General features: G+C 45.2%; 1 long non-coding RNA gene across 1 annotated transcript; it reads right to left on the bottom strand.

Moving 5' to 3' along the window:
- Window positions 1-8,924: 8,924 nt before the first annotated feature.
- On the bottom strand, window positions 8,925-21,779 carry LOC116978807. The gene is made up of 3 exons (XR_004413563.1): window positions 21,769-21,779; window positions 18,311-18,312; window positions 8,925-8,984 (listed from the first exon to the last, which is right to left on the bottom strand). It is a non-coding gene; the product is annotated as an uncharacterized LOC116978807 (long non-coding RNA).
- Between the last annotated feature and the right edge of the window lie 1,901 nt (window positions 21,780-23,680).

The following is a 23,680-nucleotide window of genomic DNA, read 5'->3' as shown; positions in this document are numbered from 1 at the left end:
GAAACGCTGCTCCAGGCCCCGCTGGTAGGCATCGAGGACAGGTCGAAGGTGCTGCGCGGAGGAAGGCAGCATCTCCGACCAGGTAGGGACTTGAAAAGCAGGTTTCAGGCAAGTCCCATTCATCAACATTTTCTCGACGCTGGGCACTAGGTTTAGCAAGTGTATTTTACCTTGTCTCGTGTCTCTAATTGGCAGTAATCTATAAGAGGAACAACCTATAGGTATGTTATGGCTCAGAAGCTGAGGTCTGCTGTTGAAATAATCTGTAGCAGGCTACAATTTCCCTCATCTTTCTTCAGATTTGAACCGATTTTTACAAAAGGAAAGCTCTCAGAAATTAAAAAAAAGTTAGTGCATATCTTGATAGATGAACAATCTACAGAAGCCCGTAAAGGACAACAAAAAAAGTACATTTAATACCTGTCAAATTCACGGCCAGCAAAGGAGAAGTATGGAGCAAAAATGCCAAGATAATGCATCTTTTGAGTAATAACAAAATTCATAAAGAGGATACCTCATGGAACCAGCTTGAAATGTGATATTTAATTGAACACTGTGGACCAAGGAATCATTGAATTGTGGAACAAAAGTCATAAACTGTTTTTTGTCAGTTCTCCATTCTGAAAGAAATTGATCCATGAAATGTAATTTTTACTGATTCTCCTCCTTGGACTCATTCCCCTGGCCAATTCTCTCCATCCCCACACCACTGATGGTAAAAATCATCAGGATAACTATACTTCAGATAAATGAAATGGGATAAATAATTAAAATCCAATATTTTTAAATGGATAATTGCAGGATTCCTATGAGGGAAAGAATATCAATGTACCTTTGGATATCAAGAAGGCATTTAAAGAGGTAGCTTGGGGAAGAGCAGCAATGATCACATTGAATGAGGAGGAATTTCTTTAGCAGGGAGTGGTGAATCTGTGGAATTCATTGTCACAGATGGCTATGGAGGCCAAGTCATTAGGCAATTTTAAAGTGGCGATTAATAGGTTCTTGATTAGTAAGGGCATCACAGGTTTATGGGGAGAAGGCAGGAGAATGGGTTTGAGAAATCAGGGGAGCGCAACCAGTAGTTTTCCCTCCAACAAATCTAATGGAAAATCATGAATTGTAAGCAAGCAATATCCTGCACTTCACTTCTTTTCAAAGGCGTTCCTCAATAGGAGCATATACAAATTTTATCTCCTAGTGAAAAGGAAACCCTAAGTGAAGATAGAGGATCCAGTACTATGGAGAGGCATACAACATGGACTCTTCATTATCAAAGATATCATTAAATGGCTGATATTGTGGCAGTGCTCTTCTAAGAAATAGTTTTGTACTACATTTATGCTTTTTGGTTATAAACCTAGTTGAGGGCAAACTCAAAAGATTCTATCTCATTATGATTGCTACAGTGTTTTGTTTGTGTTCTGTCAGCTATCAGTGCAAACTCACAGTCAGGTGTTACCATAGTCAGAGCACTTCGAATAAAGTAACGATTTTGAGTCAGTCCAGCATCTGTACCAGTCATCAAGATCAAGATTGAACTACCCGAAAGTTATTTTCCAGCTCCCCATATCCCTTGATTCTTTGTTTTTGATCTCTGTTTTGAATGACCTCAGTAACTGAGCCTTCATAGTCCTCCAGGGTAGAGAATTCCAAACATTCACTACCCTCTGTATGAAGAAAATGGTCCTCTTCTCAGTTCTAAATGGTCAAGACTTATCCTGAAATAGTAGCCCTTGGTTCTTAACTTCTCAATGAGAGAAACAACCTCTGTCTATTCAGCCTTTCCAAGCACTAAAAGTATTTTGCAAGTCTCAATAAGATCTATCATTCTGCAAGACCCGAAAGAGTACAATTCAGTTCTACTCAATCCTGGAACCAATCTTCCTCATCACTTGACGAGGTCCTACTTGGCAAGAAGTACATTATACATAGAAACATAGAAAATAGGTGCAGGAGGAGGCCATTCGGCCCTTCGAGCCAGCACCGCCATTCATTGTGATCATGGCTGATCGTCCCCACTCAATAACCCATGCCTGCCTTCTCTCCATATCCCCTGATTCCATTAGCCCCTTGAGCTCTATCTAACTGTCTCTTAAATTCATCCAGTGACTTGGCCTCCACTGCCCTCAGTGGCAGGGAATTCCACAAATTCACAACTCTCTGGGTGAAAAAGTTTTTTTTCACCTCAGCCTTAAATGGATTCCCCTTTATTCCAAGATTGTGGCCCCTAGTTCTTTAAAGTAATGATTAAAACTGCATAATCCTCCAGGTGCCATCTCACCAACGCCCTATATCATTGCAGGAAGACACCTTTTCTCAAATTCTCTCGTTTTCTTGTTAATGAAGGCCAACACACCTTTTATCTCTAAAATCAGAACGCCAGAAAAACTCAATGGATCAAGCTATTCCAGCATTTGCATCAGACACAAGGAACTAGAGGTGCTGGTTTATGAAGAAAGACACAAATTGTTGGAGTAACTCAACAAGTTAGACAGCATCTCTGGAGAAGATGGATAGATTATGTTTCAGGTCTAGACCCTTCTTCAGGCTGATTGTAAGAGGAGATAGAAATCTGGAAGAGAGGTGGGGCTGGAATAAAGCCTGGCAAGTAATAGGTAGATACTGATGAGAGAGCATTTTGATTGGCTGATGGTTGGACAGCCAGAGATAAAAAGACCAAAGGTGGTGAGATAAGGAATAAGGACTGACGAGGCATTAAATGTGAAGGCAGAGGAAAGAAAACAGGAGGAAGGGGATGGAGGGCAGGGAAATGAATAAAGAGGTGATTATCCAGGTGGAGCACATGGAAGAGAACAGGGTAAAAAGGGTGAGAGGGGTTGTTGGTAGATTAGTTACTTAAAATTGGAGAAATCAATGTTAATACCATTGCGTTATAAGTTACCCTGGCATAATATGAGGTGCTGTTCCCCTACTTTGCGTGTGGCCTCACTCTGGCAATGGAGGATGCCCAGTGAAGAAAGGTCAGCATGGGAATGGGAAGAGAGGTTCAAATAGTTAACCTGGGAGATCCAGCAGGCCATGGCTGAGCAATCTATTTTGTCTTTATACGATTTGTCTTCCTAATTTCTTGCTGCATGTTGACTTCAGTGATGTTTGCACTTCGGTCTTCTTTGAACATCAACAATATCAGATTTCGACAGTTCCTGTCTGTTTTGGACACCAACATGGATATCTTCACATATTTTTCATTCCATAATGTATATGCGGTGTTATTAATCATTTATTCAGCTTTTAAATGTAAACTTGAAGCCTTTTTGCTTCAATAGACAATAGACAATAGGTGCAGGAGTAGACCATTTGGCCCTTCGAGCCAGCACGGCCATTCAATGTGATCATGGCTGATCATCCCCAATCAGTACCCCGCTCCTGCCTTCTCCCCATATCCCCTGACTCTGCTATTTTTAAGAGCCCTATCTAGCTCTCTCTTGAAAGCATCCAGAGAACCTGCTTCCACCGCCCTCTGAGGCAGAGAATTCCACAGACATCATCCCTCCTATTCAAATCCCACCTGGTTGTGTATCATCTCTTGACTTGACTGGTACCTGCTGCATATACTGAATGAACGTGAACCAATTTTCATTGATCAATGTTCTGGTAGCATTAAATAATTAAGCAGTGTCACTGAGACAATGGTCAAACTATCAAAGGGAAGAAAGGAGGAAGGATAGCAATGTGGATTAAAGAGACTATTACAGTGGCAGAGGAGTCAAAGACAGAATCTGTTCAGCTGGAGTTGAAAAATAATACAAAGAACATTGCACACTGGGAGTGTTTTTGGTCATCAATGCCGGGAAGGGATATAGAGGAGTGAATGTGCTTAGAAATGAAAGCAAAGTGCAAGATCTGTAGGGTCAGTATAATGGAGTTTTTATCTCAGCGTAAACTGGAATAGTAATAAGGTAATAAGTTGCCGTTACAAAAAGAGAAGCTGTGGAGAGGAGATTTCATCAAAGTTTGAAAAATAATGAAGGGACTAAACGGGTGGATAATGGCAAGCTCTACACTTTAGTGGCAGAGTTGATGATTAGAGATCAAGTAATGAAAAATAGAATAAGAGTGTTGTAGGGAAAGTCTTGCTCATGTAGGGTGTGGTTGGAATCTGGAAAGATTGCCTATAGATGGTATTGGGATTGGTTATTTTATTGTCACGTGGACAGAGATACAATGAAACGATTTGTAAAATCATATTACATGTCAATGCAATCAAGTCATACACAAATATAATAGGTAGTGCAAAGAGAAGAATATCTGAATGCAAGGGATAGTGTTACAACATTTTCACATTACAGTTGCAGAGAAAATGCAGATAAATGCAAACGCCACAATGAGGTAGATTGCAAGCTCGAGACTATCCACGCTTATGGGAGGACTGTTCAGTAGTCTGATGACAGCAGGGAAGAAGCTGTTCCTAGATCTGGTGGTATATGCTTTTAAACTGTTGTATCTCCTTCCTAACAGGAGAGTGAGAAGAGGCAATTAACAGGATTAAAATGGTCCTTGATCATGTTTGCTTATTTTCCAACGTAGTGTGGTGTAGATGTAATTGATGGAAGATAAGGTTAGTTTGTGTTATGGACTGGGCTGCATTCATAACTCTGCAATTTCATGCGGTCTTGCGCAAAGCTGTTGCCAAACCCAGCTGGGATGCATCCTGATCGGATGTTTCTATGGTGCACCTGTACAAGTTCAGAAGTGTTATTGGAGACGTACCAAACTTATTTAGTCTCCTGAAAACGTAGAGACATTGGTTTGCTTTCTCAGTTGTAACATCAATGTAGTTAGTAAAGAACAAATTGTTGGTGATATTTATCGCTAGGAACTTGATGGTGCCACCATTGACGCTGACTGGGGTGTGTACATTACCTTGCTTTCTGAAGTTGATAATTACTCCTTCATCTTGCTGACCTTTAGGGTGAGGTTGTTGTCTTGACACCATGTTACTAAGATGGGTTCCAGGTAGGTTCCTTTGTGGCCTTCAATGTGGAATAGGATGCTAGAGATTTTTTTCCAAAACTCTGAGAAAAGTGAATGGTACTAGAGAGTTTCTCTGGTTGAGAACAGGTGTGGATATGAAGGGCTGAATGGCCTTCTTCTTTGCAGTGACCATACTTGAATTTTGTCAAGGTCTTCCTGCACAAAGGTGCAGACCACTTCACTTGTTAAAGAGTTCAGAATGAATTAAACGAAAATCTACTATGACGCCTGGAATTTCAGTGATGAAGCTGCTGTTATCTGCAGAAGGGACAAGAGCAAACTTCAAAGTTCCTTCACCATTGAAAGAACTCGCTACAATTGTGTGCTGGAGACTGATACCAAACTTCATGAAACTAAGATAAGAAATTGCTTTTTTTTTAATCCTCTGCAGATAACTTTTCCATTAGAAATCTTGTCAAAAGGCAAATCATTATTAGCTATGTTCTGTGAAAGAATAAAAACTTAAAACAGATTTCTCATTTGCAGATAGTTAATATATCTGATGCTACATTCTGTCATATTATTTTCAAATATGCTCGCAAATGCATTTTTCATATATCTATGTGATTCATGTTTTCTTATTGCTTTCCATCAGAAGGTTAAATGTGACATTTGCAAGATTTAGTAAACCGATCAAAGTAATTTGGCCTATGAGAGGTCCTTAGCATATGAGATCCATTCAAGAGTCTAATAGCAGCAGGGAAAATGCAGTTTCTGAACCTGGTGGTACGTGTATTCAAGCTTTTGTATATTCAGCCCGAAGTGAGAGGGGAGAAGAGGCAATAACCTGGGAGTGAATTTCCCTTGACAGTGTTGGCTGCCTTCCCGGGGCAGATTGAAGTGTGAATGGAGTCAATGGGTTGGGGAGGTGGGAGGATTGGCTTTGGAGCCTAATTTGCCTCATTTGGAGCAGGTGGGGGAGCCTCATATGTCTGATGGATTGGGGCAGCATTCACAACTCTCTGCAATTTCTTTGGTTTTCGGTAAAGCAAATGCCATACCAAGCAAGCATGATTCTACCTAATCACCTTCTTTTGGCATTCAATAGTTTTACCATCACCCAGTCTACCACCAATATCCTGAAGTTGACCAGAAATTCCATTGATCTAGCCAGAGTAATACAGTGGCAATAAAAGCATGTCTGTCACACTTGCCACGCCACCAGACACTTGAGACACTTTCCACACTGAGCTATTAGGAGTTACACCTGCATTTAATCTGCTCCCCCAATCTATCACTTGGTGTAAATACCCAGGATCATCAGCAATTGGGTGCTGACTAATCAGTTCTGCATTCTGTCGATTCGATAGCAGTTCTGAGTTCTGTTGGTCTGGGATTATATTTTATGGTTACAGGTATATATCTGCCGGTTCAATTTGCGTTTGGATTTTCTTCAGTACTTCTCGGTGAGCCTGCATTAGAGTCCTTTCCATTTCGGAGCTTTCTGACAGATTAGTTGGCCAGAATGGACTCGGCAGGCAATTATGATCAGCCTGACTGGTGTCTTGGTGCTCCCAGTTCTGATCCTGAGGATTTTACTGGCTTGGTTACGCAGGGCTGTTCAACTTCAGGGCTCCACTGTTGGCGCCCATGATGCTTAAATAGACCAACTCATAGCGACCATCCAGCAGTTGGCAAACACTATCAGCCAGGTCCTGTCACACCTCGCACCGCCGCCTCCGTCCACTTCCAGCCATATCCAGCCCTTTCTGGAACCAGCTCTTCCCACCCCGGAGAGGTACCATGGCGATCCCTCTACCTGTAGGTCATTCCTATCCCAGTGCTCCTTGGTCTTCAAGCTACAACAATCCCGCTTCAGTGCAGAATGCACCAAAGTAGCCTCTACTGTCAGGACTTTCTTCAGCCTGGGGAACAGCTGCCTGGGAGCGACAGCTAGACTTCTGCCAGGAATTTGCTAATTTTTCGGTAGAGCTGAGAAAGATTTTCAACCATTCTTTGATCGGAAGAGAGGCAGCCCAGAGGATGCCTGCATCTCCGCCAGGGGTGAGGGACGTCTGCTAGGCGATTATGCTATTGATTTTCGAACCATTGCTTTAGAGACCAGTTGGTGTGATGCCGCTCTGCTCAGTATCTTAATCTGTGGCCTCAACGAGAACCTGAAGGATGAGTTGGCCTCTCGGGACCTTCCCTCGGATCTGGACGCGCTGATTGATTTAACCATCCGGATAGATAACCGGCTCCAAGAGCGAAAGCGACACCAGCTGTCAGCAGCTCTCAAACAGTGTCCTTACACATCACACTCCTCTCATCATAGTGAGCCAATTGTCTATTTCCCTCGGGAAGAAGAAGCCCCATGCATCCCGGTCCTGATCCAGTGGAGGGGGACCCTATGCAGATTGGCCGCACCAGGCTGAGCGAGGCCGAGTGCCAGAGACGCGTACGGGAGAGGTGTTGTCTCTACGGTGGATGTCCCAGACACTTCATCGCTGCTTGCCCGGTAAAAGCCAACGCTCCCCAGCAAGAGAGGGATTATGGGTGAGTAAGGTTTATTTCCCTCCTTTTTCCACCAGACTCACTCCGATTATGGCACGCTATGGAGACACGCTATTGAAACAATGCTCCTATTGACATGGAGGCAGATGATAGCTTCATTGATATCACTGTTGCTTGGAAATTTCTGATTCCCACCATTAAAGTAGAAGAGCCCCGCCAAGCCAGTGCACTTGATGGAAGAATAATTGGTATGGCTTCACTCTCTACTCTCCCTCTAGAACTTTGTGTTAATGGAAACCACTAGGAGAGAAATTAATTTGCTCCTGCTAAATTCACCTCGTATCCCTGTCGTTCTGGGTTGCGCTTGGCTGACTACTCACAATCCCACCGTATACTGGTCTACTGACAAGATCTCCACTTGGGGAGAGGATTGCCACGTTAATTGTCTTTGGTCCGCTTGTCTTCCCCTCACCTCTGTGTCTGTTGCTCCTGGTGAAAATTCTGACCTGTCCAAAGTACCATCCGAGTATCATGACCTGAAAGAGTCATGATTTCTGCAAGTCCTGAGCCACCTCTTTACCTCCTCACCTCCCTTATGATTGTGCCATTGATTTATTACCCGGTACTTCTCCACTCCGCGGTTATCTGTACTGACCAACGCCATGGAGAAATACATTTCGTAGTCTCCGACAGCTGGTTTAATTTGTCCATCCTCCTCTCCTGCCGGGGCGGGATTTTTCTTTGTGAGTAAGAAGGATGGCGACCTTCGCCCTAGCATTGACTATTGAGGCCTGAATGACATCACTGTCAAAAAGCATTACACCTTGCCACTCATCTCCTCTGTCTTCAACTGCCTGCAGCATGCCACCGTGTTTACCAAGCTGGATCTACGCAATGCCTACCATTTGGTTCGCATTGGTTTTGGTACCTCGTTATGCCCTTCAGCCTGACCAATGCCCCGGCTGTTTCCAGGCCCTGGTCAATGATGTGCTCCGGGACACGCTGAACCGTTTTGCCTTTGTTTACCTGGATGATATCCTCATCTACACTGGCTCTGCATCGGAACATACCCGCCATGTCCGTCTCACCCTGCAGCGGCTATGGGAGAACCAGCTGTTTGTCAAGGCAGAGAAGTGTGAGTTCCACCAGCCCACGGTGTCCTTCCTGGGATACATCCTCTCTGCTGGCCATGTCAAGATGGATCCAGGAGAGGTGAGAGCGGTGGTAGATTGGCCTGACCCTAAGCAATGCTTCACTGCCGCCCCCATCCTGGAGCATCCTGACCCGGCCCGTCAGTATGTGGTGGAGGTTGACACCTCTGATGTTGGAATTGGGGTGGAGCTTTCCCAACTCTCCTCCAAGGACCAGAAGATGCATCCCTGTGCCTTCTTCTCTCCCCGGCTGAGAGGAATTATGACATCGGCAACAGAGAGCTGCTGGCAGTGAAGCTGGCATTGGGGAAGTGGAGGCATTGGTTGGAGGGCACTGAGCAACCATTCCAAGTCTGGACAGACCACAAGAACCTGGAGTACCTGCGTTCGGTGAAGCGACTCAACCCCCGTCAAGCCCCGTCGGTGGTCCCTGTTTTCACCCGGTTTAAATTCACCTTGTCATACCGTCCTGGGTCCAAGAATGTCAAGCCCGACTCCCTCTTCCTCCAGTTCCGTTCTGACCAGGGCAACCATGCCCACAAACCTATTCTGCCTCCCACCTGCCTGGTGGGCTCTATCACCTGGGAGTTCGAGACCACCGTTCGCAGTGCCTAGCATCATCACCCCGATCCTGTTTCTGGACCCCCAATAAGTTATTTGTCCCAGTCTCTGCCCGCTATGAAGTTCTCCAGTGGGCCCATTACGCTAATCTCGCCTGTCATCCTGGCGTCAGCCACACAGACTACCTGCTGCGCCAGCGGTTCTGGTGGCCCACCGTGGAGGCTGACACCCGGTCTCTCATCTCTGCCTGCTCTGTCTGTGCACAGAATAAGAGGTCCTGACAGCCTCCCTCTGGTCTCTTTCATCCCCTGCCTGTTCCCCACCGTCCCTGGTCCCACATCGCCCTGGACTTCCTCACCACCTTGCCTCCGTCCAAGGATAATACGGTTATTCTTACCTTTGTGGACCATTTCTCCAAGGCTGCTCATTTCCTTCCTCTTCCTAAGCTCCCATCTGCTGTAGAACTCACTCACCTCATTGTAATCCAGGTCATCAGACTCCATGGTTTCCCTCGAGACCTCATTTCAGGCAGCGGTCCGCAGTTCACCTCCCAATTTTGGAAGGCTTTCTGCTCCCTGGTCGGCTCCTCTGCCAACCTCTCATCTGGGTTCCATCCACAATGTGATGGTCAGTTGGAGAGAGCAAACCAGGTTCTGGAGACCACTCTACATTGCCTGGTGCCAGCCAACCCTACCACCTGGTCTAGCAAATTGGTTGCCCAAAGCAGAAGCATCCACGTCGCGGGGATGGAAACTGGAAGTGTCCTGAGCTAATTCTGCTCCCACCATCATCTATTGCGACAAGTGATGGCTTGCACTGATTGTATCTGGAAGCTTGCATCCTTATCAGGGCGGATGATCACAGCGAGGTCAACATTTGTAACAAGATGGACATGAAATGAAGAAGAACAAGCAAATTGGTATGGATCGAATATACCCACAATTCTCTGCGCAGTTATGCCACTGGTCCATCTCCATTCCACTGCTCCCTTGGCTATCAGCCACCTCTGTTCCCAGACCAAAAGGAGGAGGTCTCCGTTCCCTCCGCCCAAAGTTCATGCCCCGCGGTCATCGGCCCTGGAAGTAGGCCCGTTCGGCCCTGCTCTGCACCTCTTCCAGGTACAGACAACAGGCGGATCGTCACCAGACCCCTGCCCCGCACTATCGCCGTGGTCAGATGGTATGGCTGTCCATCCGAGATCAGGGCCTCCGCGTTGAGTCTCGTAAATTGCCGCCCCGGTTTAGTGGCCCATTCTCGATCCTCAATATCTTTAACCGCTCTGCTGTCCGCCTTGGACTGCCCCAGTCAATGCGGATTCATCCCACCTTCCACTATGTACCTACGCTCCTAGATCCCTCTGCTATACAACACTCCCCAGGGCCCTGCCATTGTGTGGGCCCTGCCCTTAGTTGATGTCCCAAAATACAACCTCTTGCACTTATCTGCATTAAACTCCATTAGCCCATTGCCCCTGATCAAGATTCTGCTATAATTTATGATATTCTTCTTTGCGATCTTTGATACCACCCTTTTAGTATCATCTGCAAATTTACTAATTGTGCTTCTACATTCTCATCCAAATCGTTGGTATAAATCACAAACAGCAATGGACCCAGCACCAATCCCTGAGGCACATCACTAGTCACCAAGATCTTTGCTAGTCACAGGCCTCAAAGAAATAACCTTCTACCATCAACCTTTGGTTCTCCCACTTGCCTTGCCCTTCAATCTAACAGGAACATGCATGCCCTGAACTTGTGTCATTACACTTTTAAAAACATCCCACTTTCTGGATGTTCCTTTCCCCACAAACAACCAACTCTAATCAACTTTAGCAAGTTCCTGTCTAATACCATCAAAGTTTGCCTTGTCCCAACTCAGAATTTTAACTTGTGGGCCCACTTTGTCTTTATTCATAGGTATTTTAAAACTTATAGAACAGTGGTCGCTGGTCCCAGAAGGCTCACCCATGGACACTTCAGTCACTTGTCCTTCCAAATTTCCTAAAGGCAGACCAAGCTGCCTTCTCCTTTGTAAGGGCCTCTACATATTGCCTGAGGAGACTTTCCGGAACACATATGACAACTTTCACCCTCTCTTCGTCTTTGACTCTGTGACAGTCCCAGTCTATATTGGAAATGTTAAAATCCATGACTATGAGAACCATCTTTGTCTTGTAGGTGCCTACAATCTCCTGGCATATTTATTCTTCTGATCCCTGTTGACTATTTGAGGGACTATAATAAACTCCCAAAATGGTGATCGTCATCATTTTATATAGCCTCACTGGATGAACTCATCAGCTATGTCATTTCGGACCACTGCCGTGACATTCGCCCTAATCAATAAAGAACACCCCCTCCTTTTTTACCCCCACCTCTATCTCTCCTGTAGCACCTGTACCCTGGAACATTAAGTTGTCAGTCCTGTCCCTCTCTTAGGCAGGTTTCTGTAACGGCTTCAACATCACACGTACCTATCCATGCCCTGAGTTCATCTGCCTTGCCCATCAGGTCTCTTGCATTAAAATAACTACAATTCAATCCAACAATCCTTCCTCTCTCCCTGCCGTGTTCCTGCCTATTCTGTCCACTAAATATTATTTCAACACCTACATACCGACTTCCAGCCTTTAAACTGCCTCAGTCCTGCATTGGATAACACCCCCCTGCCAATCTAGTTTAAACCCACCCATGTGTAGCACGAACAAACCTGCCTGCCACGATATTGGTTCCCCTTCAGTTCAGGTGTAATCCATCCCTCTTGTACACGTCACCTCGGCCCCAAAAGAGATCCCATTGGTCCAGAAATCTGAATCCCTGCACCATGCACCGACTCCTCAGCTACGCATTCATCTGTCCTATTTTCCTGTTCCTATCCTCACTTGCATGTGGCACCGGGAATAATCCAGGGTTCACTATCCTGGACATTCTGCTTTTTAAACCTTTTGCCTAACTCCCTGTATTCATTTTGCAGGATCTCATCCCTTTTTCTAACTATGTCATTTGTGTCAACTTGCACGACAACATGTTGCTGCTCATCCTCATCCTTAAGAAAGTCATTGAGCCACTTTGAGACATCCTGGATCCTGGCACCAGGGAGGCAACACATTATCCTACAGCCACAGAATTTCCTGTTTACCCACTGGAATAATGAGTCTCCCACCATTATGGCTCTGTCTGACATTACCCTTCCCTGCTGTGCCTCTGAGCCAGGCTCAGTGCAACAGGCCCGACTGCTCCTGGCACTCACCCCTGACTGGTCATCCCCTGCAACAGTATCCAACATTGTATAGAAAGGAACTGCAGATGCTGGTTTAAACCAACGATTGACACAAAAGGTTGGAGTAACTCAGCAGGTCAAACAGCATCTCTGGAGAAAAGGAATAGGTTACATTTCGGGTCGAGACCCATCTTCAGACCTGAAGAAGGGTCTCGACCCGAAAAGTCACCTATTCCTTTTTCCAGAGATGCTGTCTGACCCGCTGAGTAACTCCAGCTTTTTGAGGCCAAAATTGTATATCTGTTTTGAAGGGGAATGATCACAGGGGTCACCTGCACTCTGTCTACTCCCTTTTCTTGTTGTTCACCCATCTTCTCTCTTCCTGGACCTTAAACATACCCACCTCAAAGTAACTTCTATCTAGGTATAGGGGGCGCTGCTCTGGCAGCAGCCATGTCAGCAGCGCGTCAGTTTTTTCAACTTTTTTAAATTTTTTAGTATGTTTTACAGTATGTGTTTAATGTTCCTTTGTGTGTTTTGTGTGGGGGGTGGTGTGGGGGGGTGAGGGGGAAACCGCTTCGGTCGCCTCCTCCACCGAGAGGCGACTTTTTCCAGGTCGCCTCCCCCGTGGCCTAACATCAAGGATCGGCGCGGCCTTTCCCGGAGACACGCCCGTGGCTTCTGCGGCGGGCGCAGCATGGACTCTCGGCGTGGAGCGGGTGAGCCCTCGCTGGGGCTCACTGGAGGGGAGCGCTCCGTTTTGCTGGCCCGGGGCAGCCGGCAGCCTGAAGCCGCGGTCTGCAGAGCTCCAGCTGGAGCGGCGTCTACAGCCCGGGATCCCACGTTGGGGACCCGGGGGAAGAAGAAGCCGCCACTGCCAGCCCGCGGCCAACTTCTACCGCGGGCCCGGCGTGAACTTACCATCACCCCTGGAGGGGAGCTTCGACCGCCGGCCCTGCAGTCTACGGTGCTTCTGGCTGCGGCGGAGACTTTAAATCTCGACCGCCGGCCTGCGGCCTACAACAACTCAAAGCCGCGGTCTCCGGTGAGGAAGAGCCGATCCTGGACTGACTCTGGACTCTGGTCCTGTCCACGGGGGGGAAATGGAGGAGGACTGGCCAAATTTTGTGCCTTCCACCACAGTGATGAATGCTGTGGTGGATGTTTATAGAAACATAGAAACATAGAAAGTAGGTGCGAGAGTAGACCACCAGGTCCGTCGAGCCCGCACCGCCATTCGCTCATGGCTGAACACTAAACAGACACACTTACCCACAAACAGTAGACACAAGACACAGAACACAAGACACTACCCTCCCCTTTATACCGCTATCACCCCTCTCCACCCCAAAAACCTCGTGATCTCCTGGGAGAGGCAAAAAAACGGATAAAAACCCAGGTCCAATTCGGGGAAAAAATCCGGGAAATTCCTCTCCGACCCCAATCCAGGCGATCGACACTTGTCCAGGAGATCACTCAGGTCTTACTATACTAACCATACCTAGGTCCATATCCCTGCCCTCTCCCCGTAGCCCCTTATCCCCTTGGCAGCTAAAAAAACATCTATTTTAGTCTTAAATATATTTAAAGTTTCTGCTTCCACTGCTCCCTGGGGCAGTGAATTCCATAAATTAACCACCCTCTGGGTGAAGAAGTTCTTCCTCATCTCCATTTTAAAAGAGCCCCCCCTTATTCTGCAACTATGTCCCCTAGTTCTAGTTTCCCCGATCATTGGGAACATCCTCGGTGCATCCACCCGATCAAGGCCCCTCACGATCTTATATGTTTCAATGAGATCGCCTCTCATTCTTCTAAACTCCAAAGAGTAGAGTCCCAGCCTACTTAACCTTTCCTCATATGTCAATCCCCTCATTGCAGGAATTAATGTTACATTTTTATTGTGGTTGTGTGTTCTTTATTATTGTATCGCTGCTGACAACCCAAATTCCACCAACCCTGGTTGTGTGGCAATAAATTCTATCTAAATTCTATCTAAATCTGTGAAGATCTCATTCTCCCTGTAGATCCTAAGTTCGTCCAACTGCAGTTCCAGTTCCCTAATGCAGTCTGTGCAGAGTTGTACCTGGACACAATTGCCACAGGTGTAGTCATCAATTTCCTTATCTTCCCACATTCTGCAGGAGGAACATTGCAACCATTCTACCTGCCGTCACTACTGCACAAAAACCAACGGGAAAATAAAGCACGACAATCACACACAAGAAACATCAAACTGTACCTTTACCCCTGGTCCCTTTATGTTCAGCCCTTGCTCAGTCTCAGAAACTTCTTTAACCAAAGCCTCACACACCACACACACATTTAAACAGTAGATATTGATAGATTTGTGCTTATTCTAATGGATAATAATCTACCCTATCCAAAAGAAAACGATGTAAAATTATATTAACCCACCACTTCATAATAACAATTTTGTTGCTCGATGGTTAATAGCATGGGAAGGGTGGAAGGAATCATGTGATATTTCAATATGTTAATACCAATTTACCATTCAGTATGTTAATACCATTTATTAACCATTTTATATCAAGCTCTTCAAGTATTGGAATTCTTGAAACCTTTTAAAAAGATCAGACATTATGCCTCATTGTCCTTCAGTATTAATTGTGCTGAATATTATCTTGCAGTAAAGGATAATGAGACCTAACCAATTAAACGTTAATATGTTCACTAATAGGTTTTAATATTCTTATCAGTTTCCTGATTTCAGGTTACAGAAATGTAGGCCAACTTGATTTATACTTGAATGCAATTATCTGATGATCAAAGTGAAGCATTAACAAGTGGGTAACAGATTTGTTAGCATCAATATGGAGAAGGTATTAAATAATGCTTTATGCTTACATATTTTATAGTTCAGAGTGAAAACCATAACATTTGCTCTCTAATATTGTCGTAGCTAATAGTTAGAACTAAATTCCCATTGATCACTGTGCTTGTGCTAATCTGGGTCAAAGCAATCCACATCAGGAATTTGACATTTCTGATTCAGGAAACTAAAATTCAGATGCTATCCAAAGACTCCTTCATCCGTAGATGTATCTTGCATCAATCGACTGAAATGTTCAAATATATAAATCTGCTATCACAAGAGATGGGGCAGTGTTGGGGATCGAGATGTTCACAATAATTGCTATCAGACTTTATCTGTCCTGCATTACAATCACATTGAATTATTTACTATTGCCTGCAGGTTTAACTCACTACTGTACTTTGACAGTTTTCCCCAGATACCATTGTAATGGTAAATTTAGTAACTACATTGATTATCAGACCGGTTATGCATTTGCTGTCTCCAACTTAAAGAAGTCTTGAGTTTACTAACCAATTTTTTAACAGGAATAGCAAATGACAGACTAGATGAAGGAAAACACTTGCACTTCTTCCATTCATGTATAGGACTCTGCTCCACAACAGAGAAACCAATTGCAGATTTGGTGATGGCTTTGTGGAGCACCTGTGTCCATTCTGGTTGCCCGCCACTTCAAGTCCCATTCCCATTATGACCTTTCTGTCTGTGGCCTCCTGTTGCAACAAAGTTCAGCATAGGCCTGAGCTACAACACCTAATCTCCGCCTGAGCACATACCAACCTTTTGGATTCAATATTTAGTTGTCCATCTTTTGGTAACTCACTCTTGCTTTCAGTTTGTATCACAGCAGCCTATTCATGCCTGTCAACATTTTGGCCTCACCCTATCTGAGATATTCTCTACCTTCTCTGACACTGAAAACAAACTTACTTGTTTTTCTCTCTTTCCCAGATTTGATGAAGGGAGCCAGATCTGAAATGGTAACTGTCTCTCATTCTACAGATATCGCCCAACCTGCGAGGTGCTTCCAGCATTTTCTGTTTCCTCTTCTAGAAGAAGTTCATTCATGTAAGGACACGTCTCAATTTGAGTGTGACTCACAGAAGCTTGCGTTCTTTTCAGGACGGCCGATGACAGCGAGGTCAACATTTGTTAAAAGATGGACATGAAAAGAAGAACCAAAATAAATGTTAACCAGATAAATATTTAAGGAAAAAAATCTTAATGGGTTTTGAAAAGGGAAATAGAGAATATATTAGTAGTTAATTTGGCCTTTCAAGTCTGCTCCACCATTCAATACGATCATTTGTAATCATTCATATTTCTGTAATAAACGTGAAAATGCTGGAATTACGCAGCAGGTCAGACAGCATCTGCTGAAATAGAAACAGAATTAATATTTCAGGTCAAAGGTATATCATCAGATAACTGTCTCATCAAGGATCTTCTATCTATCTATCTATCTATCTATCTATCTATCTATCTATCTATCTATCTATCTATCTATCTATCTATCTATCTATCTATCTATCTATCTATCTATCTATTAATATATACAAGTCTGTGGCTGCCGCCTGCCTTTCTGCCTTTTGATTCGTTCCATCGTGTGATGTCACAATGCCCAATACTCGCAGATGTCCAATCGGAATGGATCCATTTACATGGACGGCTGCCGGCCGCCTTTCTTCCTTTGTTTCCCTGCAACTCCGAAACCAGACGCAGAATCGCCGACATCTTTTCCATTTCGGTATAGATTTCACTTTTCTTTCAAAGTATCCGCTCCTCATTACATTTCGTCGTGTTTAAGAACACGTTTTTAAACAAAACCTTCACCCCCCCCCCCCCCCCCCCCCAATATTTCAAAAATAAACTGGCTTCTCACCCATAGAAGCAGCCCCAGCCCCAGCACCTGGTGAACGTTCCATCGTGTGATGTCACAATGCCCGATGCTCACAGATGTCCAATCGGAATGGATCGATTTAAATATGCCTTTGCAGGAGCCCCAGCCCATGGTGAACGTTCCATCGTGTGATGTCACAATGCCCAATGCTCAAAGACATTGTTGCCATAGAGGGAGTACAGAGAAGGTTCACCAGACTGATTTCTGGGATGTCAGGACTCCTGATTACATTTTGTCGTGTTTATGTACACATTTTTTTATCAAATCCTTCCCCCACCCCCCCCCCCCCCCCCAATATTTTAAAAAAAACTGGCTTCTCACCCATAGAAACAGCCACAGCCCCAGCCCCTGGTGAACGTTCCATTGTGTGATGTCACAATGCCCAATGCTCAAAGACATTGTTGCCATAGAGGGAGTACAGAGAAGGTTCACCAGACTGATTTCTGGGATGTCAGGACTTTCATATGACGAAAGACTGGATAGACTCGTCTTGTACACGCTAGAATTTTGAAGATTGAGGGCGGATCCTATAGAAACGTACAACATTCTTAAGGGGTTGGACAGGCTAAATGCAGGAAGATTGTTCCAGATGTTGGGGAAGTCCAGGACAAGGGGTCACAGTTTAAAGATAAGGGGGAAATCCTTTAGGACCGAGATGAGAAAAACATTTTTCACACAGAGAGTGGTGAATCTCTGGAATTCTCTGCCACAGAAGGTAGTTGAGGCCAGTTCATTGGCTATATTTAAGAGGGAGTTAGATGTGGCCCTTGTGGCTAAAGGGATCAGGGGGTATGGAGAGAAGGCAGGTACAGGATACTGAGTTGGATGATCAGCCACGATCATATTGAATGGTGGTGCAGGCTCGAAGGGCCGAATGGCCTACTCCTGCACTTAATTTCTATGGTTCTATGTTTCCCTCTCAACACCCCTCTCCCTCTCCCACCCATCCCTCTCTCCCCCACCCCCCTTCCCTCTCTACGCCACCCCCTTCCCTCTCTCCACCTGCCCCCTTCCTCCTACCCCTCTGTCCCTCTTCCATCACTTCCCCTACCCCTCTCCTCCTCCCTCCCCACTCTTCCACCTCTCCCCCTTCCCCCTCCACTCTCCCTCCCCACTCTTTCCCCTCTCTCCCCCCACCCCTCTCCCCCTCCCTCCCTCCTCCCCTACCTCCCCATCCTCCCCCTCCCCCACATCTCTCTCCCCATCCCCCTCTCTCACCCCCTACACCGCTCTCCTTTCCCTCCCAAATCTGTCCCGTTTCCTCCTCCTCCTCTCCCCTCCCTCCCCTCTTCTCACCCCCCCTCCCCCCACCTGTGTGTTTGGGGGTGGTTAATGTGAGTTTGATGCCGCAGCCCCCCCCCCCCCCCCCCCCCCCGCCCCCGCAAACGCCGTTGGTGAAACAGACCCAACGGGTCTGCACTTGGTCTAGTATAATATAAAACCTGTTTGACCTGAAACCTAAACACATTTTTCCCTTTCCACAAATGCTGCCTGACCGGCTGAGTATTTCTAACAGATTTTTTTTCAGATTTCCAGCATATACAGGGTTTTAATTTTCATTTCCTATACTCTCTCCACATTTCCTTTTTTGTCTTTTGTTTCTAGAAATGTATCTATGTTTGTCTTCAATATATTTATATACACTTCCTTGCTTCTTTACTCAAATTATCTTGCCATGAAATCTAATTAACCTTTTGCCTGTTTGACTGCATGTTTCGTTTCAGGGGCTGTTGTACAAGGACATTTATGTCTCTTTGAATACCAAACCTTCCCATTTGAACGCCATTCTTATAATATTCTTCTCCAGTGTTTTTGCATCCTAAGTGGATAATTTCGCACATCCAAATTACATGGCATCCACCATATTTATCCATAATACATTGCATTTGTAACTTCCTTTGATGTTTAATTATTTTATAATTTGTAAATAGTATCGTTTTCTCCAATGTACTGAATCTTCACGATATTTTAATTTATATTGCCAATCTTTCTGTAACTTGACTTAATGGGCAGGATTGCAAGACAGTGTTTTATATTTGTCACTCCAGATCTATGTGTCAAAAAAGCTGATCAAGTGTGCCCTGCCTATTCTGCAGGATAACTACCAGATACTTCAGAGAAAATTCAGAACTGCACAAAATAGTTTACATGATATTAATTTAGTTTAGTTTAGAGATACAGTGCGGAAACAGGCCCTTCAGCTCACCAAGTCCGCACCAACCAACGATCCCCGCACACAAGCACTATCCTACACACACTAGGGACAATTTACATTTATACCAAGCCAGTTAACCTACAAACCTTTATGTCTTTGGAGTGTGGGAGGAAACCGAAGATCTTGTAGAAAACCCATGGGGTCACGAGGGGAACATACCAACTCCATATAGACAGCACCCATAGTCGGGATCGAACCCGGTCACCGGCGATGTAAGGCAGCAAATCGACCATTATTCCACCCTGCCAATATTACTTCTCCTTCTTCAAGGTAAATCCCAGGAGAATTGAATACAGATTTATTTCATTTATGTTGGAACCACATGGATATCATTCAAATAATATTCAAATATAAATCTGTTATATTTTTATGAACCATAAGTGGGTATCTATTGGCAATTCATGGTGCATGTTGCATTCATGTGCTTTGAAACCTGAATCACTGCTTTGTTTGTTAATGGGGATAGAGCCTTGTTAAGTTATTATAGTGCACAAAGCGAAACAAGGCAGAACCACTGAGCAAAGTGATATGGATTGATAAATGTCTCATAAAATTGTAAACAATCGAGTTGTGTAACTGAAAGAAGGTTTAAGCTGGAGCAGATGAAAATTGTGTCCATTGTTGGGTCTTTTAATACCTGGCAGAAAATTAATACCCTGGCTATCTCATCGTTTGAAACATTATTCTGGCATCATACTTCCTCTGATTGATGAGAATGGTCCTTTATTCTCACGTGTACTGAGGTACAGTGACATTTGATTTACCATACAGTCATACCAAAAAAGCACTAAGATACAAAACTACATATAGATTAAACATAAACAGCCACCACAGCAGTGTGTGAGAATCCCTAGTGCACACAGAATAAGCGGAGACCCACAGCCATCAGTTCAATGTCCGGGCCACACACATGTTCCTTCACCGTGATGTGACCAGAGTTGTACCGACCTCTGTCACTCTCTCTGCTGCCTCTGTCTGCCAGGACAGTCAGAAACCCATCCACATGATCTCATGGCACGATCTCCCCGCAAACATCGAGATCACTGCACTCACGGCAATCCCTCCGAGTCCCCACCAGCGCAGGCAGCACATCCATCTTGTTTTTCGGCGACCTCATGTTCCCCACTGTGATGGAGGCAAATCCCTTCTTCCTCCTTTTCTCCCGTGGCCGCGGCGAACGAAGCATCCACAGTCGGGGAGATAGAAACTTCTGCAGTCGGCAATCGGAGACCCCGCAACAGGGCGATTGAGGCTCCCGCAATTGCGGCGGTCGAAGCTCCCATGGTTGGAGCTCCCAAAGTCGATCCCTAGCAAAGGGACCGCCAGCTCCATGATGTCAGGCCACAGTGCGGATAGAGATACGATATGGAAACAGTCGCATCTCCGTCGAGGGAAGAGATAAAAAATGTTTCCCCTAACCACCCCACCCCCCCCCCCCCCCCCTCCACCCCCTTCCCCCCCTCCCACATAATACAGAACTAATGGTACACTAAAGCATACAAATAAAACAGACTATAACAAAAAGGGACGAGACAAGCTGTTGGTGAGGCTACCACTTACGGCGCCACCCAGTGAAACTGGGAGCAATACCTGTATTCATCTGTCGCATAAATAGTGGACTGAAAAACTACTGGCTTTGTTTACTTGCGGAATAACCAGCTCTTTCTTGCACTTTGTCTTCTTAAACTTAGAATTCAAAGGGTCAACACTCAACTACATTTTCTTCAGTGTTCCACTGCCTTATTTTCTCTGGAACAAGAGAGGTTGAGTATATGGAGATACAAGTACATATAAAATTATGAGAGGCGTAGATAGAGTAGACAGTCAGAACATTTTTTGCAGGATGAAAATATTAGAGGGCATAGTTTTAAGGGGAGAGGGGCAAAGTTTAAAGAAGATGTGCAAGGGAAGTATTTTTTTACACAGAGGGTGTAAGTGCCTATCTTGCACTGCATGGGGTGATGTTGGAGCTGTATGCAAAGCTGAATTTCAATCAATCAATCAATCAATCAACCTTTATTGTCATCTTGCAAAGCAACAATTGTACAGTGCAAAATGAGAAGACGTTTCCCAGGGAATACCGGAGCATCGCACATAAATCTTAAACATTTCCCACATAGTAACAATAAAAACAATCCAGTCCCTGATGAAACAGTATAAATAGTTAAAAGCAGGTAAAACAGCAACATTAAAATACAGTAAAAACAGTCATTAAAATGTCCAGGGCAGCTGATTTGAGTGGCCAGTGCCAGAGTTATTCAGAGGAATATCTGCCCTAGGTAAACATGTTGGATGGCATCGGGAACCATAGAGGCATTGGGACATCAGAGGCATCACAGCCAGCTGTGGGAACCACGTGAACCCAGAATTTATAGAAACCTATGTATATAACTTCACTTTTCTCAGGAGAATGTCTAGGCAAACCAAGCTTCACCAAGTCAGTCATCTTTGACATCTGTGGTGTTCAGTACATCTCACGCACAGACTTTAGCCATTATTACAGTCAAGGGCTAGGTACAGTCAATGTTGCCTTCATTGCCTCAGCGTCACGCTATAGTTTGCTGCAACTGATGTATGCTATATCTTGTGGCATGATGCCCACTGCTGCATTGGTGATTTCACCCAGCTCCATAGTCAAGACTAGGCACTTCATCTATTTTTCCTCATGCTATACAAGGCAGTAGAGCAGGCATGGCGAGCTTTCCCAAAAAGCAGGCATTTATGTTCCATATCCATATCTAAAGGGGCAGTGGGATTCTCTTACACAAAGATCTGTGGTCTCAAGTACAGCCCACACATATACCTTGGCTGTTGTTACAGATAAGGGCAAGGTACTGTCAATTTTACCTCTCTTCCTCAGTGTCACCATAAAGGTTCCTTCCCACCATGCTTTCATATCCCTCCAAGATACTGGGAGAACGCAGCCTATCCCTTTCATAATTCCAGGACTGCCTCCTATTCCTTTGATATATAATGATCAAGAGATCAAACAGGATGACATTCCTTCGAGAGGACATTGTTAATTGACCAACACAGGACAAGCCATTTCACGGTCTGAAAGCAAAGAGACAAAGTGGGAGAGTTGTTCAATTGCATTTTTGTGGGTTCCATTTTCATATTATAATAAAAAAGAAAGGTTTGGGGTAAACTTTGGCAATTTGCAAGACAGCTGTGGATAATAACAAATCAGTTAAAATGGGGCACAGATGCCTCAGAGCAATTGCTAAATTTTGTTCAAAATAATCCAGAGTTAAGACCACAATACATATGTGTAATATTCAGAGTTGAAGGGCACAGTGAGTTAAGGGGAACATAATTGATTGGCATTGCTCTGTGAGTCTTGACCAGTTTTATTCCACTTGGACGGAGTGGTGAGGGTTAGCTGGGGGTAGTTCACTGATCCAGTTTTAATTAGGTACTAGACTAAGTGGGACCCATTGGGTCTCATGTTCACACGGGAGGGCTGGTCCCACAACGCAATATTCCACCTCTCCACCAATTCCAATATTGTTGGCCAGTGGGGGGGAGGGGGCTTTCTGGAGCGCTAGTATGGGTGTTGCGGGCCAAAGGGACCGGTTTTCAGAGGGCTAGTATGGGCAATGTGGGCTGAATGGGGTCTTGGGCTGGCAGCTCAGTCACTCAGGTCTGGTGGGCTGGCAGCCCATTTACTCAGGCCTGGTGGGCTGGCATCTCAGTCACTCAGGCCTGGTGGGCTGGTAGCTCAGTCACTCAGGCCTGGTGGACTGGCAGCTCAGTCACTCAGGCCTGGTGGGCTGGCAGCTCGGTCACTCAGGCCTGATGGGCTGGCAGCTCAGAAATTCTGCCCAAAACAGGTGACAGACTCTGTGAGAGAGAAGGGGGAGAGGGTGGAGAATCAATTTTAGACATTTTTCATCTTTTTCTGCAGATCACAGCAATGAAGGAGGAAAGTCTACCCTGGCCTGGATCACACAGGGAGCCAATGAAGGGAGGGAGAAAAATACTGGGGAGAGGTTTAATGTTTGCAGGGGAATACTTACTGATGGGCCAAAGGGACTCCTCCTGGGCTAGTACAGGCCTGAAGGGCTGCAGGGGCTCTTTAAAAAAAATCCAAATGTGATATCTCAGTGAAAGGCAAAGTTTCTGTACTTTCCTGGCCTGGCATGGGCCTTTTGGGCCAAAATGCTCCTGCTGAACTAATACTGGCATTTTGGGCAAAAGGGACTGTTTTCTCGGAAAATAGGAGCCTTGTGGGCCGAAATTAGTGGTTTCAGGCAGCCCAAACAACAGCTGATTGCATTTTCATTTCATTTCCATTGCCATTGCAGTTTCAAGCACAGGGCAGGCCGAACAGCTGATGCATTTTC

Source organism: Amblyraja radiata, chromosome 11, assembly GCF_010909765.2.
Source record: "Amblyraja radiata isolate CabotCenter1 chromosome 11, sAmbRad1.1.pri, whole genome shotgun sequence".
Classification (NCBI taxonomy): Eukaryota; Metazoa; Chordata; class Chondrichthyes; order Rajiformes; family Rajidae; genus Amblyraja; species Amblyraja radiata.
This window is presented reverse-complemented; position numbering and strand designations above follow the sequence as displayed.